The 18,583-nt window shown below is 36.3% G+C and overlaps 1 protein-coding gene across 1 annotated transcript in view; it reads right to left on the bottom strand.

Moving 5' to 3' along the window:
• The window catches only part of CDH9 (cadherin 9), a 234,213-nt gene that overhangs the window by 126,222 nt on the left and 89,408 nt on the right, over positions 1 to 18,583 (bottom strand). The window lies entirely within an intron of this gene.

Here is an 18,583-nt window from a genome sequence, read left to right on the forward strand (position 1 = left end):
GTGTGTGTGTACTCCCACCCAGTACCCAGATACTGAAATGTTTCAAGAGTTACAAATATTGTCTTTCCATGTAGGAATGTAAACAGTTCAACTTTAGTAAGTCCCTTATGATTTCTCTTTGCTGTTCACCTTTTCATGGCTCTCTTCATTCTTGTGTTAGAAAGTCAAATTTTCTTTCTAGCTCTGGTCTTTTCATCAGGAAAATTTGAAAATCCTCTATTTCATTGAAAGAACATTTTTTCTCCTGAAGTATTATACTCAGTTTTGCTGGGTAGGTGATTCTTGGTTTTAGTCCTAGTTCCTTTGACTTCTGGAATATCCTATTTCATTCCCTTCGATCCCTTAACATAGAGGGAGCTAGATCTTGTGTTATCCTGATTGTATTTCCACAATACTTGAATTGTTTCTTTCTAGCTGCTTGACATATTTTCTCTTTCACCTGGGAATTCTGTAATTTGGCCACAATGCTCCTAGGAGTTTCTCTTTTTGGATCTCTTTCATGCAGTGTTCTGCGGATTCCTTAAATATTTATTTTGCCCTCTGGTTCTAGAATCTCAGGGCAGTTTTCCTTGATAATTTCATTGAAGATGATGTCTAGGCTCTTCTTTTGATCATGGTTTTCAGGTAGTCCCAGAATTTTTACATTTTCTCTCCTGATTCTATTTTCCAGGTCAGTTGTTTTTCCAATAAGATATTTCACATTATCTTCCATTTTTCGAATCTGCACGGTATGTTCTGAGATATCTGTCTTTCTCATAAAGTCCTTAGCGTCCATCTGTACCATTCCAGTTTTGAAAGATCTATTTTCTTCAGAGAGCTTTTGAATCTCCTTTTCCATTTGGTTAATTCTGCTTTTGAAAGCATTCTTCTCCTCACTGGCCCCTTGCACCTCCCTTGCCAACTGAGTTAGGCTAGTTCTCAAGGTGCCAATTTCTTCAAGATTTTTTTTGATTCTCCTTTAGCAGGGAGCTGATCTGCTTTTCATGCTTCTCCCTCATCCCTCTCATTTCCCTTCCCAGTCTTTCCTCCACCTCTCTAACTTGATTTTCAAAATTCCTGTTGAGCTCTTCCATGGCCCGAGCCCATTGGGTGGGCTAGGACACAGAATCCTCGATTTCTGTGTCTTTGCCTGATGGCAAGCATTGTTCCTCCCCATCAGAAAGGAAGGGAGGAAGTGTCTTTTCTCCGAGAAAGTACCTTTCAATAGTTTTATTTCTTTTCCCTTTTCTTGGCATTCTCCCCAGCCAGTGCCTTGACCTTTGAATGTTCTCCTCACACCCACCTCGCCTCCTGGTCCTCCCAGCCAGCGTTTGGGGACTGAGATTCAAATGCTGCTTCCCGCTTTAGGGTTTTTGGCGGCGGCAGGGCTGCTATTCAGTGTGAGAATTAAGTTCAGGTGGTCAGGGGCAGGGCCGCCTCTCTGGCTCAGTTCCCTCTGGGGGTTTATGCACAGACCTTCCACAATGGATCCAGGCTTCTGCCCGTTTGGGGAGCCCCTGTCTGCAGCCTCCTCTCAGCTTCTATCTCCTGGGGGGGCCTGAGTCATGGGGGCACCCCACTCCCCTCTCGACCCGCCAAAGACACTCTGTCACCTACCCCCATCAGTCACCTGTTGGTGGGGGGGCTTTTGCCGCCGCTGGAGATCCTGTCTCTGGAGCCTTCTCAGATCTGTGCCTCTCGGAGCCGAGGCCGCCACTGCCGCCGCAGGTCCGGGCTGGGCTCCGCATGTGCAGCGCAACGGACCTTTTGGGCGAGGTTTGCAGGTCCCTCTGCGGGTGGAGGGACCAGCATGGCTGCTGGAGATCCCGTCCCCATAGCCCGCTCGGATCTTTTCCTCATGGTGTCGCTGCCGCGGCAGGGCTGCCCTCTGCTCCCCGGCCCGGCGCCCAGTCCACGGCGCAAAGGACCCCCGCGAGAAGTTTGGAGGTCTCTCTGGAACAGAAATCTCCCTCGCTCCAATATTCCGTGGTCTCTGGGTGCAAAATTCGCCCTGGGTTGGTCCCCTCTAGCCATTCTGTGGTTTGTGGGTTCGGAGCTGTGTGTATGTGTGTCTTTCTACTTCACCATCTTGGCTCCGCCCCTTAATTATACTTTTTAAGATTTTTTTTTGGTGAATTTATGTGCTTGTCTTTCCATTTGATCAGTTCTGTTTTTTAAGACTTTCTTCTCTCCATTGATTTTTTGTACCTCTTTTTCCATTTCAATTAGTCTTGTCCTTGAGATGTTATTTTCTTCAGGATTTTTTTCTGTTTCTCCTCTACCAAATGGTTGATTCATTTTTCTTTCTTCCATTATTCTCATTTCTATTCCAATTTTTTTCTTCTACCTCTTTTACTTGATATTCAAAGTCATTTTTTTTAGCTCTTCCATGTGTAGAGACCAATTCATATTTTTTATTGGATGCTTTGGATGTGGAGTTTTGGTTTTGTTATCTTTTTCTGAGTGTGTGTTTTGATCTTTCTTGTCACTATAGTCATTTTCTATGGTCAGACTTTGCTTTTTTTTTCCTGATGTTTGTTCATTTTTTCAGTCTAATTCTTTGTTTTTAACTCCTTGTTAAAATGCGCCTGTGCTTCCAGGATGGAAGTTGCATTGTTCCAAGCTTTTATGTAGTTGTTTTTAGGGATACTTCTAGGGACTTGTAAGTTTCAGTTCTCCAAGGTGGTTTGACCTAAGGAAAGGAGTGTTTACTACTTTCCTGAACTGTGCTCTACTCTGTAAGTGACCAGAAGCACTCTTTTCTGTCCTGGAACTGTGAAGAATGTCCCTGATACACTCTTGCTACAAGCTTATCAGTACTAATGCTTCTCCTCACTCTGAGATTAACACCAGGACTGTGAACAAGATCTGTGCATGGGCCAGAAAAAAATTCCTGCCTAGGTGCTGTCAAAGCAATCCCTATAATCTCCTTATAATTAGTTGTTTGACCTTTTTACCATCTGTCAGCTGAGAGCTCTGGAAGAAACCACTACTGCTGCTGATTCATTGCCTCCTGGTTTGCTGGGGCCAGGTATGCATTGGACTGTCCTCCACTCTCATCCAGGTGTGAAAGACTTTTCCTGAAAACATTCTAAGTTGTATTAGACTGGCAAATTTTTTCACTCCATCCGTTTGTGGTTTCTGCTGCTTCAGAAATTGCTTTACGATATTATTTAAAGGTCTTCAGAGAGATTTTGGTTAATGGTCAGGTCCTGGATTCTAGGCAACTATTCTTAATGTATTAAATTACCCAATTACCATACAGCTAATTATACCAAATTAATAAAATGTAGAATGGGATGCTATAGAAAAATTATACAGAAAATGTTTCTTCTTCCACTAACTTTGAGTTTTATGTGACATCCATGATTTTAAAGAGATAGTTTTGCTTTGTTTTATTTTTGTCTTTGTGTTTGAGGAAACTTTAATCTAAATAAGTGAAATATAATATTTTACTAGAGGGTAAGACTTCACCTCTAGAAATCTGATGAAAAACAATATTTTAATCATGGCATCACTTTAAAACAACAGGCATAATTACACAGTTGTCAGTAGGTATTATACAGAGAGACATTAAATTAAATATTGACAAAATAACCCATGACTTTTGATGCATTGATGACCTGAGAAAACATAAAAAGTCTTTTAAGTAATTCAAATAGTTTACTTGTAATTTATGAATGAGCTTTATTAAATAAGTGGACCTTAAATTCACCTTTTTTCATCTAGTCAAATTTCATCAACATATATGTCAATTCACGGTTACATGTTAGCAAGACTCATTTCTTCTTAACAAAAACTATTCTAACTATAATTGTGGATTTTTCCACAAAATTTCAAAATGATCATTCAAATACAGCATTTCAAATTGAAAAATGAAAACCGAGATATTTCATTATACTCCTCTCTCCCCACCTGTTTTGTTTTTTTATCAGATTCCAATTGAGTGTCAGATTTTATATTCTTGGACTCAAAGATTACTGAAGATAACTACTGCAACTATGAAAGACGTTTGCTCCTTGGGCAGAAAGCTATGGAAAATCTAGACAATTCATTAAAAATCAAAAATGGTCTATCTAGTCAAAGCTATGGATATTCTAGTAGCATTGTATGGTTGTGAGAATTGGACAATAAGGAAAGCTGAGGGCCACAGAATTAACACTTTCATATTGTGGTGCTAGAAAAGACTTTTGATATTCCCTTGAACAGCAAGGAAATCAAATATGTCAACACTTAAAGCAATACTAAAGATAAAACTTCATTTCTGACCACATACTAAGAAGACAGATCTCATTGGAAAAGACCCTAATGTTGGGAAAGATTGTTGGCAAAAGGAGAAGAAGACAACAGAGGATGAGATGGACAGTGGCACGAAAAGAGTGAACATGAATGTGGGCAAACTTTGGGAGTAAGCAGAGGATAGAAGAGTCTAGCATGTTATGGTCCATGGGATCATGAAGAGTCAGACATGACTAAATGATAGTACAACAACTGGAGTAGCCTATTATCCCAAAGAATGCTACCTCTTGCTCTAGTGACATATGTAACTCTTTCCTCTCTTTTCATCGCTCAATATTGAAATCAGTGTTTTCTATACATGTACATGTGTACATATTTAAGGCATTGCATGCATGCACATATATATACATATTGAGTATACACATATACATATATAGTTTACACAAATATATTTGTGTGTATATGTATATGCATGTGTACACCTATATACATGCACACGTGTGTATAATTTCAAATTAATTAAACATAATTATTCCCACTGTTTTGTTTTATGATCATCCAAACAGTCATTAGTATACCTTCAGATCTCTGAACTGTGTTGTATAGAGAAAAAGATTGTAGAATATTCAAGGAATCTAATCCTGAAACATGCCTCTGAAACTCTTTGGCTTTGTCATGATAAAAAAAGTCACATCCCTTTTCTGATTTTCTTTTTCCTAAATTCCTACATCAGTTATTGGGCAACTAGTTGGTGTAGTGGATAAAGCACTAGTGCAGGAGGACCAGAGTTCAAATCTCACCTCAGATACTTGACACTCACTAGGTGTGTGACCTTGGGCAAGTCACAACCCCAATTGCCTCATCCTGGCTCATTTCCAGTCATCTTGATGAATATCTGGTCATTGGATTCAGAAGACTCTGGAGGAGAAGTGAGGCTGGTGACCTGCACAGCCTTCCTTCACTCAAAACAAAGTCAAGTGCAAGTCATGTCATCATTTCTCTGATGGCATGATCGTCTTCAGCAATGAAGGACGAAAACACACTATATTACTTATTATTTCTTCTACTTAGTGAACATTTTATTTCGGGGAAATTCTCCGAGCAAGTTGTTGAGAAGATATTTAGTTTAATATTTCTTTCGAACTTCGATTACATCTCACTATGAAGAGAGTGCACCATGTCCACTGACATCACGCTTGGGAGGACTGAGTACATCTACTGAGCACAGGATGATTTACATGTTTTGGGCTCTAAGGGATCTTAGGCAACATTTTATGCTAAATTTTGAAAAAGGTATTAGTTAGAAAGTCAATATTTCTAATCTCTTAAAACCATCAATATCTTTCTAAAGAGAATGTAAGAGTTCACATCAAACTATAGAATAACAGATATAATATGGATCATAGGAGGGAAATCCACATATATATCACCTCTGTCATTTGAATCACTATTTTCTGCCTATAGACTGTGGTACATCACATTTCAGTCTTCATATTTCAATTGCTATCATTGCCAATACCTAGCACAATGTTTTGCCAGCAGTAGTTGTAACATATCAATTTTGTGTCTATATATACCTACGCAAAAAGATATTCAGATAAATATGTTATAGTTGCTCTATATGTGTATGGGTACATATGTATAATATATACACACATATACATATATTTGCGTGTGCTTAGTGAATATTTGAGTGAACATGAATAAACTAGATGACATATATCATCAAGATAGGAACCATATTATGCCTTTCAACACAATTTCCCAGGGGATCTTACTATATTACTCTACTCATGGATAGTGTTCAAATAATACAGCTTTTATGAAATTATCACTGAAATCTACAATTTATGTCATAATTTATTTTAACTTTCCTTTGGATATTATATCATTCTGAAGATAATATATATTTTTTTCTCATTTTTCTAGAGGTTTTGCTGTAGCCTTTGACTGAAACCACACAAAAAAAATTGACTTGAGATTCAATCATATTCAGCAAATATTTATTGTGTCTTTTATGTGTAAGGAACTCAGATACTGTGGAAAAAAATTAAACTTCTTGTGCTAAAGGAAAATATATTCACTGAGTTAAGACAATATGTAACTAAGCTGACACAGTTTAAAGAAAACTGAGATGGAAATAATCCTTTACAGTTGGGGAGGTCATGGGTTACTTCATTATTTGGTAGAACATATACTGAGCCTCGAAGGAAGAAAATCATTCTGAGGTAGATAGGGAAGAGCATATTCATGATATAAGAAAAGTCCACGTTAATGAGTGTGACTACATATGCCATGTAGGGGGTCTTTTTTGGTCTTTATTTAGTATTTAATTTTCCCAAGTTACATGTAAAACCCATTTTTAATATTTACTTTTAATACCTTGATTTCCAAGTTCATTCCCTTTTTTACCTACCCAAGGCCCCTCACTGAGATATAATCATATATATTTTAGAGAAATAGGCATGCAAATCATATCCATAATAGTAATGTGAAAGAAAACATAGCCAAAAAAACTCAAGAAAAATAAAGAAAGTGGAAAAAAATTATGCTTCAATCTGTATTCAGACAACAACAGCTCTTTGTCTGGGGATGGATAGCATTTTTCATGCTATCCCTTTCACTGTTGTCATGGATCATTGTATTGCTGAGAATAACTAAGTTATTCATGGTTGATCATCTTACAATATTGCTGTTACTTTGTATTCAATATATTTCACTTTGCATCAACCCATGCAACCCTTTCCAGGTTTTTCTGAGAGCATCCTGCTCATTTTTTCTTACTGTGTGAGAATATTCCATCATAATTACATAGATTTTTTCAGCTATTCCCCAACTGATGGGCATCCCCTCAGTTTCTTATTGTTTACTCCCAGAAAATAGCTGCTATACATATTTTTTGTACTTATAGATAGATCTTTCTCCGTTTACTTTTTTTTTGTCTCTTTTGGGATACATATCTAGTAGTGGTATTGCTTGGTGAAAGGGTATGCATGATTTTATAGCCTTTGGACAAAGTTCCAAATTACTCTATAGAATGGTTTGATCAGTTCGCAATTCTGCCAACAGTATAACAATATCCCACTTTTCCCTCATCTTCTCCAACATTTGTTGTTTATCTTCGCTTTCCTATCAGCCAATAAATATGACATAGTACATAAGAATAGTTTTAATTTCCACTTCTCTAATCAACAGTGAAAATATTTTCCCATATGGTCATTAATAGCTTTAATTACTTCATCTGAAAACTGATTATATCTTTGATCATTTATCATTTGGGGAACGATACTTATTTTCCAAAATTTGACACAATTCAACTCACATCTGTGTTGTCTGTTGGTATGTACTCCTAACTCCCCTATCAATGAGAAAAGTCTTATAAGTAACAAAAACCATCTTCTCATGTAGGAATGTAAATAGCTTAACCTTATGGGGACCCTTATATTTTACCTTTCCTGTTTGCCTTTGTATGATTCTCTTGATTTTTGTATTCGAAAATCAATATTTTTATTCAACTCTCATCTTTTCATCAACAATGACTGAAAGTCCTCTCTCACTGAATGATTATTTTCCCCCATGAAGGATTATATTCAGTTTTGCTGGGAAAGTGATTCTTGGTTGCAATGGTAGATCTTTCATCCTCTGGAATATGATATTCCATGTTCTCTGATTCTTTTTTTAATTTATTTATTTAACTTTTAACATTTGTTTCCACAAAATTTTGAATTCCACATTTTCTCCCCATTTCTCCCCTCCCCTACCCCAAAACACTGAGCATTCTAATTGCCCCTATCATCAATCTGCCCTCTCTTCTATCATCCCTCCTTTCCCTTGTCCCCATCTTCTCTTTTGTCCTGTAGGGACAGATAACTTTCTATACTCCATTACCTGTATTTCTTATTTCCTAGTAGTAAGAACAATACTCCACAGTTGTTCCTAAAAGGTTGACTTCCAACTACTCTACATCCCTCTCTCTCCACCCATTCCATTTGGGAAGCAAGCAATTCAATGTTGGCCATATCTGTGCAGTTTTGCAAATGACTTCCATAATAGTCATGTTGTGTAAGACTGACTATATTTCCCTCCATCCTATCCTGTCCCCAATTGCTTCTGTTCTCTCTTTGGATCCTGTCCCTCCCTAACAATATTGACCTCAGATTTCTCCCTCCTCCCACTGCCATCCCTTCCATCATCCCCCCCACCCTGCTTATCTCCTTCTCCCCCACTTTCCTGTATTGTAAGATAAGTTTTCATACCAAAATGATTGTGCATTTTATTTCTGCCTTTAGTCTAATGTAATGAGAGTAAGCTTCACGTTTTTCTCTCACGTGCCCTCTTTTTCCCTCCACTGAAAAATCATTTGCTTGCCTCTTCTATGAGAGATAATTTGCCCCATTACATTTCTCCCTTTCTCCTCCCAATATATTTCTCTCTCACCGCTTGATTTCATTTTTTTTAAGATATGATCCTGTCCTATTCAATTCACTCTGTGCTCTCTCTCTCTCTCTCTCTCTCTCTCTCTCTCTCTCTCTCTCTCTCTCTCTCTCTCTCTCTCTCTGTATGTGTAATCCCACCAACTACCCAGATATTGAAAAAAGTTTCAAGAGTTACAAATATTGTCTTTCCATGTAGAAATGTAAACAGTTCAACTTTAGTAAGTCCCTTATGACTTCTCTTTGCTGTTTACCTTTTCATGCTTCTCTTCATTCTTATGTTTGAAAGTCAAATTTTCTTTTCAGCTCTGGTCTTTTCATCAAGAATGCTTTAAAGTCCTCTATTTCACTGAAAGACCATTTTTTCCCCTGAAGTATTATACTCAGTTTGCCTGGGTAGGTGATTCTTGGTTTTAGTCCTAGTTCCTTTGACTTCTGAAATATCATATTCCATGCCCTTCTATCCCTTAATGTAGAAGCTGCTAGATCTTGTGTTATCCTGATTGTATTTCCACAAATACTTGTACTGTTTCTTTCTAGCTGCTTGCAATATTTTCTCCTTGACCAGGGAACTCTGTAATTTGGCCACAATGTTCCCAGAAGTTTCTCTGTTTGGATCTCTTTCCAGTGGTGATGGATGGATTCTTTCAATATTTATTTTGCCCTCTTGTTCTAGAATCTCAGAGCAGTTTTCCTTGATAATTTCATGAAAGATGATGTCTAGGCTCTTTTTTTGATCATGGCTTTCGGGTAGGCCCATAATTTTTAAATTGTCTCTCCTGAATCTATTTTCCAGGTCAGTTGTTTTTCCAATGAGATATTTTACATTATCTTCCATTTTTTCATTCATTTGGTTTTGTTTTGTGATTTCTTGGTTTCTCATAATGTCATTAGCCTCCATCTGTTCCATTCCAATTTTGAAAGAACTATTTTCTTCAATGAGCTTTTGGATCTCCTTTTCCATTTGGCTAATTCTGCTTTTTGAAGCATTCTTCTTCTCATTGGCTTTTTGAACCTCTTTTGCCAATTGAGTTGACCTGTTTTTCAAGGTGTTATTTTCTTCAGAATTTTTTGTGTCTCCTTTAGCAAGGTGTTGACCTGCTTTTCTTGCTTTTCTTGCATCTACCTCATTTCTCTTCCCAGTTTTTCCTCCACCTCTCTAATTTGATTTTCAAAATCCTTTTGGAGTTCTTCCATGGCCTGAGCCCACTGAGTATTTATTTTGGATGTTTGGGATAGAAAAGCCTTGACTTCTATGTCTTTCCCTGATGGTAAGCATTGTTCTTCCTCATCTGAAAGGACAGGAGGAGATATTTGTTCACCAAGAAAGTAACCTTCTACAGTCTTATTTTTTCTACTTTTCTGGGCATTTTCCCAACCAATTACTTCAGTTTTGGGTCCTTTGTCAAGAGTAAGGTGTACTCTAGGAATCTGTGAGGTCTCAGTTCCTCCAAGGTGGCTCAATCAAATGTGTACTGATCTAGATACAGAGAGGGAACTTTATGCCCAGAATTTTACCAATTACCTCTCCACAGCCACATGGTCTCCAGTTCCCAAGTCAGCACTGGGGCCTGATTTTCAGATAAGCTGGATAGTCAGGGCCACCATTCAGTTTGAGACAAAGACCAGCTCAGCCAGGGTTTCCACCCAGGGCTGAAGTAAGACTCGGCTCTTCAGTGCCCTCAGAGATTTTTACATTCCAACAACAGAGCTTCTGTAAGGGCTGCTGTGCAGGGTCTGTGGCTGCTGCCTGCTGCCGGAGCTATGGGAAAGCCTATCTCCCTTCCTGTTCAGCTGACAAAACCCTGTCACTGACCTTTGGCTCCTGTGTGTTGAGGGATCTGAGGACTGCTACTGCAACTGGAGATTCCACCCCCCTGGTGTCCTCCTCTCAGAGTCTCAATGCGCTGCTCCACACTTGGCCAAGGCTGGGCTGGCCTCCGCACTCAGCTCCACGCCTGGTGCAACCAACATTTCCGTGTGCCTTTCAGGTCACCATGGGCTGGAAATTTCCTCCACTCTGTTGTTTTCCACGTATGCTGGTCCAAAATTTGTTGAAAGTCCTTCTCTACAGGTATTTTATGGGCTCTGGGGAGGACACTGTGTAAGTGTGTCTTTCTAGTCTGCCATCTTGGCTCTGCCCCCCTAGGATCCCTCTGATTCTTTAATGCAGAAGCTGCTAAATCTTGTGTCATCCTGACTGTGGCTCCACTATACTTGAATTGTTTCTTTCTCCCTGCATGCAATATTTTCTTCTCGATCTGAGAGTTCTGGAATTTGACTATACTATTCCTGGAAATTTTCATTTTGTGATCTCATTCAAGAAATTATTGGTGGATTCTTTCAATTTTTATGCACTCTGTTTTTGTTTTGTTTTGTTTTGTTTTTTTTATCATGGCTTTCAGGTATTCCAATAATTTTTAAATTGTCTCTCCTGGATCTATTTTTCTAGATCAGTTGTTTTTCTAGAGAAATATTTCACATTGCCTTCTTGTGCTTTCATTCTTTTTGCTTTGTATTATTGCTTCTTGGTTTCTCATGAAGTCATTACCTTCCATTTACTTCATCCCAATTTTTAAGCAATAATTTTCTTCTGTGAACGTTTGACCTCCTTTTCCATTTGACAAATTGAGCTTTTGGTGGCATTTTTTTCCTCATTGGCTTTTTGAATCTCCTTCGTAACTTGTTCTAGTCAATTTTCTAAGGTATTATTTTCTTCAGTATTTTTTACCATTTTTAAAACCTTTACCAAGTTGTTGACTTGTTTTTCATGATTTTCTTGTATCATTCTCATTTCTTTTCCCAATTTTTCCTCTACCTCTCTTGATTTCCAAAATTCTTTTTTTAAGTCTGAGGTTTTGGATGTAGGAGCTTTGATTTTGGTATCTTCTTCAGAGTGTGTGTTTTGATCTTCTTTGTCACCATAATAACTTTCTATAGTGAGAGTTTTCTTTCCATTGTTTGTTCATGTACACAGACTTATGCTTGACTTTTAACTGATAAAGTAAAGATCTGCTTGCAGAGTGGAGGCTGAACTGTCCCACACTTGAGGGCTTTTGTGCAGCTGTTTTCAGAGATGTTTTTAGAAACCTGTAATTTTTTCAATTCTTCCAAGGTGGTATGATCTAAGAAGAGGTGTTAACTTGTCTCTTGGCCTGTGCTCTGGTCTGTGAGTGACCACAGGTGTTCTTTTCTGCCCTGAAACTGTGAAAAGTATCTCCTCTCCACTGGTGCTGCAAGCTCTATTATATTAGTGCCCTTCACCCTGTGGTTGCAACCAACACTGGGACCCAGAAACAAGTGTGGGCAACTCAATAGAGGTCTACCTCAGTGCTCACAAAAAGACACTTCCTGACCAGTCGTTCAACACCCTTACTTTCTGTAGGCTTTGAGCCCCAGAAGCAGCCATTGCCATTGCCATTGCCTGATTGAGTCACTTCTAAAGCTTGCTACTGTCCTACTGGGTCTGTGCTGTGCCAGTGTGCCTGAATGGACTGTGCTCCACTCCTACCCTGGCACAACAGACCCTTCCTATTGATATTCTAAGTTGCACCTTGTGTCTATGGGCCAAGGTGTCAGGGAGTTCCCACAGCTACCAGAAATTGAATTACCATGAGGTTAGCTCCAAGTCCTCTTGGCTGGGGCTGCACTGGTGCAGCTGGCACTGCACTGCACTCCTCTCTCAGTCTGGTACATCAGAATTTTCTTGCCAAACTTCTATGTTGTCTTCTGCTGGAAAATTTTTCATTCCATCTTTTTATAGGTTATTTTGCTCTAGAAATTGCTTAAAGTAATTTTTAATGGTATTTGGAGGGGGTTGCAGGAGAGCTCGGGTGAAGTTCTGGTTTTACTTCATCATCTTGGCTCCTGCCATGTAGTTTTTAATGTTATTATACTCAATTAACTAAACTGAGAGGGACTCACCATATGAAGATTTGTTTTCTAGTTATTTTTCTTATTCCTTCTGCCTGTTTGCATTCCTACGCATCCCCTGAATTTGAACTAAATTGTCATCTCCTTAGGGAAGATGTTCTTTAAATACTTAGGTAACATCACTGTTTTTTTAGTCATCCTATAGAACTTGATTTGTACGTGTCTAATATTCACATCATGTACCATTAGATTTATAGTTATTTGGATATGTGCCATACTTGTTCATAAGGTATAAATTGCAAAAGGTCAGAAAATGTGCCTGATATAAATTTTGTATTTCTGCTATACCTAGCATAATGGTCATAATGAAAAAAAAATTCTTGACTTAACATTGTAATAAAATATATACTGAAGTTATTTCAAATGCTGTGTCTTGACCTTACCACTCCACTTTCTCAGTAGATAGTAAAGGTTCACTTACTGCATTATGACATCTTGGAGACAGAGAAAGGGAAGAAGGAAAATCATGCTCATTTCTCTATTACACAACTGGAAGGAGGAAGGAGTGAGAAGGGTAATTATTTTACTTTTTTTGTTCTTTTGTTTTAAAATTTCCTATTTCTTAAATTTTGCATTTTAATGAGAGTCAAAAAAATGTCCATTTGAGAAAATTATTTGATGTATTTTATTTCTGATCATTGACCTCATTTTTTATTCATTCTTTTACTTATTCCCAAAGAGCAGATAATACAAAATAGAAGGTTAGAAAAATTTAGTATCAGAAACTTATTTACCTCTTTGGAAATATATTAAGCTGAATAAAAAAGTAACATGGATAATACTTGGGAGACAATCAAAGGAAGGAAAAAATGGTGTGAATGGAATGTTAACAAACCCTAGTGAGATAAGAAAATTAATAATAAAGCAAGATAAAATTATAATGGAAGACTTAGAATACATAGTTATCTCCCAGGCAACAGTTTTTCATAGTGGTAAAACAGCTGGCAAATTTTTGACTGGAGTTATAAATATTTCATACCCTAGAGGAAGTGATGGAAAATATAATTTTAAGTATTATTCTAAAAAATGAGGAGGAACTACCTGGTTAAATAGAAATTCTAATTTGTAGGTTACTGACCACGTCATTTTAGTGTACATGACCCCACTTTACTGATTCAGACAGTGAGGCTTGGAGATATTAAGTGACTTGCCCAAGATAACACCTTTAGAAAGTATAGAGTATTTAAACCCAGTTTCTATAACATCAAATCCAGGATTCTTTCTATTCTACTACCATTATTTTTGCATATTTTGTCCTTCTAAGCTCAAAATCCATTATTATGTCTCTGGACAAAAAGCATGTTAAGTGAACCTAGATATACGTGTATCTTAGAAAAGATTTTCAGATGGGCATTTTGTTTAACACTAACATTATCTATACGGTTGTGAAAAATGGAGCACTTGAGTCCAACAAGGTCCAACCTATCTCAGAATTTTCAACATTACAAACAACTCAAAGGCCAATGGGAAAATGTATTCACACTACAGCGTTCAATAAACTATGAAGTACTTGAGAGAAATGGCAAAAATAACAGTAAGAAAAACACTCTTAATAACAGAATTGCAAAGGAAAAAGGAGAAGACTTACTGGTACTGAGACTCAGAACAAAACTTGAAAAATATGAAGCATTCATTTGATTTCTTTAAGAAAATATGTAAGAAATATATAAGAAAATAATAAAGGAAATTATCCCCATCTATTTGGGTGAGTCAATTATGAATAATTATGGAAAGACATCAGTGAGATCAGAACAAATAAAAAATACTACCATACATCAATCAAAGTACACAAGTTTTAAAAATAACTTGGAGAGCTGTAGATAAGTGATCTAGCATGAAGAAGAGCCATTATGTAAAGAATTGCACTGTCATGGAAAGATGCAATAAATTGTTATAAAACAATAAATAGTTCAGATTGACTGTTTTTCAACTGAATCGTTATTACACTGTATTATACACCTATATATTTCAGTATTTAAGTACCTCAATTTCATTAGCATGGGCACTCCCTCCATGGATTCAGTGTAGGTACTGACTTCTGTAACACCTGTAGTGGATAATACTTATCACTTTTAGGTAGCATGATCATTTTTGAACCTAACTAAACTAGTTATCAAGTGACAGGCCTACCATTCATAATCCAATCTTCCCCTGGCATATCTTTCAAGCAAATAAGGTCATCACTTCGTCATGAAGAAATTTAGTGAAGGACTAGCATGTAAATATATAATAGAGTTTCATCTGATTCACTTTTAATTTCTCTCCTTTCCCTTCTATTAATGGCAGATGACTCAACTTACTTTGTTGTCTGAAGATTTTAAAGATAGTTTTCCTCCTGCTGTATTATTACTTACACATCAAAAATGTTTCATTAACATTCTGATCCAGGAATCTCTTAAGATTCTAAATAACTGGTCTTCTCCAATATATTGGTTTGTTTTTTTTTTAGTTCTGCACAGAATATTTAACATTTTATCATATATTTCTGATTAACTGTATTAATTTGAATTAAGCAGCAACAATTATAAAGTGAGAAGTTCTATTTTTTGTCTAAGATATTTACAGAATAATATTTCCAACTGTGCAAATTCTTTACAGAGTCTAAACTCAGCAAACATTTAGTTATCAATGTTAGCGAACTGGGGCACTGGTATGAAAAAAATTATATGTAGTGTCCCAGACTACTTTGAGATACACATTTCAGTTCAAAATGGGAATGTGGAGTAGAGGTTAGAGCTAGCCCACCAAGCAGAGGAAGAGAGCAAAGCACAATCAAAATTCATTAGGAAGGTATACACTGCAGATAGTCTTTCAGGGGTCTAAAGGTGCATATGTTCAGGTTTGATATAAGTACCTATTTTTCCCCAATCCTTATTCAAGTCCATTGAACTACCTTGCATTCCATCCAAAAAATATCACAAAATATAAACAAACGCATCAAAATAAGTCATTAGATTCAACATGCCATGTATTTACTAAGTGCCCACTGTGTGTTAGTCACTCTAATGAATAAGAGGAGAAGAATAAAACATTAAACTTTGAAGATAAAGATATAAACTTGAATTTTGTCTCCCTTGTTTATGATTTGTATGTCCCTGGCTCATGCCTTACCTCTCTTCCTTTTAAAATGAGAATAATACTTCTTATGCTACATACTTTTCAAAGTTATTGTGGTAAAAGTATTTGTTAAATACAAAAATGATACGTACTTGGGAATTAGTGTTATTATTTTCACTTATAATAATAATAAATTAAGCAGCTAGTATTTTATATAACATTTTAAGTTTTACAAAGTGTTTTACAGATCTTATGCTCAAAACAACCCTCAGGGTTAGGTGGTTTTTGCATTTTCCTGTGAGTAAACTAGAATGAAGTGATATGCCCAGGGTCACATAGCTAGTAAATATTTGAGGTAAGATTTAAACTCAGGTCTTCCTGACTCCATGTCCAGGGTTTTCTCTGCTGTACCTCCTAGCCACTTTTTATTTTGATTCTTAAGTTTATAAGCTGCCAAATATTTGCTAGTCTACAATGATTGATTTTTCTCTTTAGCATGCTAAGTATACCAATGAAATTGCAATTCTACACTATTGATACTGTTATTGCCACAAACACTATCATCCCTTCCATCCTTACTATGGGCAAAAAAGAAGTTTGTTTGTAGTAGGTGTCCTTAAGCTAGATTCAATAAACTCATGTTTTAAAAAAAATTTGATAAGTGTATTTCATTAATTGCTTTCCATTGTAATCCTATTCATTTTATGCATTTAAAAACATTGTTCTCAGATGGATTTCATAAGACTGTCAAAGAGCTACGTGACATAAAACGGATTTAGTGTTTTTGATTTAGATTAGTGGTCACTTCTGGATTGCCAGTATAAAAGCAACCTTTTGGAATAACAAAATGGATAACAATGGATTTAGAAATCATCCAGACAAAATTCTTTATAATAATAGTGAAACACAGAAGCCATTTTCCTGAAATATCAAAGTCAGAGAACTGGAAGATCTTGTGTTTCATGTAATAACCATGTTAAAATTTAAATAAATAAGTGCGTGTAGGAAAAAAAAAATGTCTAAAGGGAGCTAGGTGGCACAGTGTACAGCTCACCAGCCCTGGAGTCAAGAGAACATATGTTGAAATCCAGCCTCACACACTCCTATTATCTGTGTGACCCTGGGCAAGTCACTTAATCTTGATTATCACAAAACACAAAAAAATAATCCTTTTACAGAGCAATAGGTGAATAGTGGACAGTTTGTATGAGCCACTCTTTTTAGCAAAGTAATTAAAATTACTTTAATTCTAATAAATCTTATGACATGACTAAAATCACCAAAAGGAACAAGGAGCCATTCATTGATGATATCCATGTCCTTAGAACTAGTTATATGCTGACTAAGTGTCATCTCACTAAATCACAAGAATTTGCTTCTCAAATAGAAGTTTTATTTTTTAAAATAATGTCATTGTTTTGAAGAATTGCAAAATATCAGTCCTTAATGAAGCTAGACTTGCAGATTTTGTAAGAAAAAAGTAGGAACAACAATTTATTACTGTGGGCTAAAAAAATTTGGCAATTGTTGTATACCTATGAAGAAATAATCAAGTAGCCAGAATTTCATACCAAAACCTGAATAACCTTCACAAACTGAGTGTACGAATCTCTATATTATAAATAAAAATACCCAAATTTCCTTAAGGATTAAACAAATAGATTGTTTTAGCAGTGGCATTGAAGAAAAGATAAAACTGTAGCTCATGAATGCCTAGACACATGCTTTTCCATACAATTATAAAAACAAGATTTTTAATCAGTATAGTGAGATAAGATATTTAAAATTTCCTATTTTTCAAAAAGTCATTTAAATGGTCTTTATGATTCAATTTCTATCCATTCCTACATTTTATTACTAATTTTGCTTAAGTTAAGATGCGACAATTTCACTTTCTTAATAAATGACATTGACATTTTTCTGTCTGAGTACAATATGAATCGTTTAGTTTATAAAGTCTTTTTCAAGCTAGCTCCAATCTATCTTTTGAACTTCATTGAATGTTATTGCCCTTCTCGCACTGTATAATGTAGACAAATAGTTCTTCTTTTTTCAAATATGGCAATTCATCTCCCATGCTTGGGCCCTTGTACTGTCAGTCAATCTTCCGAGCCTCATGAGGCTCTGCTTCACCTCTGTTTCGTAGACTCTTTTCCTTCGTGATTTCAAATTTTGTTTTACATGAAGCCTTTCCTAATCTCCCTAAGTGCTAATAACCTCCTCTCTAAATCATCTTTTATGTAGATTTTCTATTTTTTAATATTTTCTATATTCATTCATTATGTACATAGAAGTACTTGTTTATCCCCATTAGAAAGCAAGTTCATTGAAATTAGGATTATATCATATTTTATGTTTAAATCTATAGCATTTATCACAGTACCTAGACACACAGTAAGTGCTTAATGCTTGTTTATTATTCACTGAAGTTTGATTAATTGACTTACATGGAAGTAAATTTCTCAAAATATAGAGAAATCACAAGTAATCTGGAAACAAGATGAAGTACATATCATTTTAATTATCATGTCTTCTACTGGAGTAATTTTTAGTGTACTTTCAGTGAGACCGGAAAAGACATGCACATATATCTCAGAATAAATTTTATCTATTTTTGCAGTAGTCTGCAAAATATATAAAAAGGTAAATGTATAATGTTATCACAGGGATTACTCCCCAGGGTTTTCTTCAAACTCCATAAAATATAACATGATAACAAATATAGCAACCATATCTACTACTACTACTACCATCACTACTAGTCCCACTATCACAGATACTACCATTATCACCACTACTATCACCACCACCACTACGACTACTAGTACTAATAGCACTAGTACTAGTACTACTTCTATCATCGCTACTATCACTCATCCTCTTTCTGCTGCTATTTCTACTCCTTCTCTTCCTATCAATCCTCTTCTTTTTCATCCTTCAAA

This window comes from Notamacropus eugenii, chromosome 4 (assembly GCF_028372415.1).
Source record: "Notamacropus eugenii isolate mMacEug1 chromosome 4, mMacEug1.pri_v2, whole genome shotgun sequence".
NCBI classification, from domain to species: domain Eukaryota; kingdom Metazoa; phylum Chordata; class Mammalia; order Diprotodontia; family Macropodidae; genus Notamacropus; species Notamacropus eugenii.